At 40.8% G+C, this 991-nt stretch overlaps 1 protein-coding gene across 1 annotated transcript in view; it reads left to right on the plus strand.

Annotated features, from left to right (window-relative positions):
- The window catches only part of LOC103778378 (collagen alpha-1(XXII) chain-like), a gene marked incomplete at its 3' end in the record, with an annotated part of 106830 nt that overhangs the window by 105571 nt on the left and 268 nt on the right, over nucleotides 1-991 (plus strand). The window lies entirely within an intron of this gene.

The raw sequence follows: 991 nt of genomic DNA on the forward strand, positions 1-991 counted from the left end.
AGTCAACATCTCTCCCTCTTGTTAGAGATTCTAAAATCTGGAATATGTTAAGCTTGAATTTGGAAGTATGGTGGAGATCAAGGTCAGAATTCAAAATGATCTTGGAAACAATGCCCCAAAGCAGAAGATAACACTGGGAAGGGGCAGCTGCAGGATGCGTCCTACCTGTAGGACAACAAATTGCACATCACTACAGATTGGGAGCCACTGATTAAAGAGCTGTCCTTCAAAAGGCTTTTTTTGGGGTAAAATAACCATTTTCCTGGGATTTAAACAGAAGAATACTCTATAAGATATTAAATAATTTTGCTCGAAGTTAGCATCAGCTATGTTCAGTTTTGGGCACCTAGCTACAGTGAAGGTGTGGAAAAATTGGACAGTGCACAAACTGGAGCAATAAAAATGTTCAGAGGTCTGAAAAACATGCCCATGAAGAAAAGTTGAAAGTATTGAGTTTATTTAGTCTAGAGAAGTTTGAAGGGGAAGTTTTATAAGTCTTCAAACACCTAAAAGGCCATTATAAAGATGAAGGGAACAGTCTGTGGGGGCTTAGGGAAAAAAAAAGTGTAGGGAGAAAAAGTCACCTTTAGGTACGGGGGAGAAAAACCCCATATCTTCAGGTATTAAAAATAAAGTCATGGGACAGATTGTCTGTGGACTTTGTGGACTGTCCAGCTCTGATGACATAAAAGAATAGATTAATTGTTCCCCAGGTTATGAAAAGCAAAGGTAAAAAGTTAAAGGTTTTTCTTCTGCTGCATTGTGGATTCATCCTTTCTGTAAGAGCTGTTCTGGGCTGGTGTTCTCCTGGTGCAGTTTGTCCAGCTTACACGAAGCCACTTCAGCAGGCACACAAAGGATGCCTCCACAGAAAGCTGGCACACAACTGCTTCTCATCTCTGAATTCACATCCCAGCTATTTGGTGCTAAGATTTCTAGGCAGACAAGTGCTGAGAGTTAGCAAAGTCAGGGAGGATAGAAGTTTCCTGCT

This window comes from Merops nubicus, unplaced genomic scaffold (genome assembly GCF_000691845.1).
Source record: "Merops nubicus isolate BGI_N331 unplaced genomic scaffold, ASM69184v1 scaffold9928, whole genome shotgun sequence".
Taxonomy (NCBI): domain Eukaryota; kingdom Metazoa; phylum Chordata; class Aves; order Coraciiformes; family Meropidae; genus Merops; species Merops nubicus.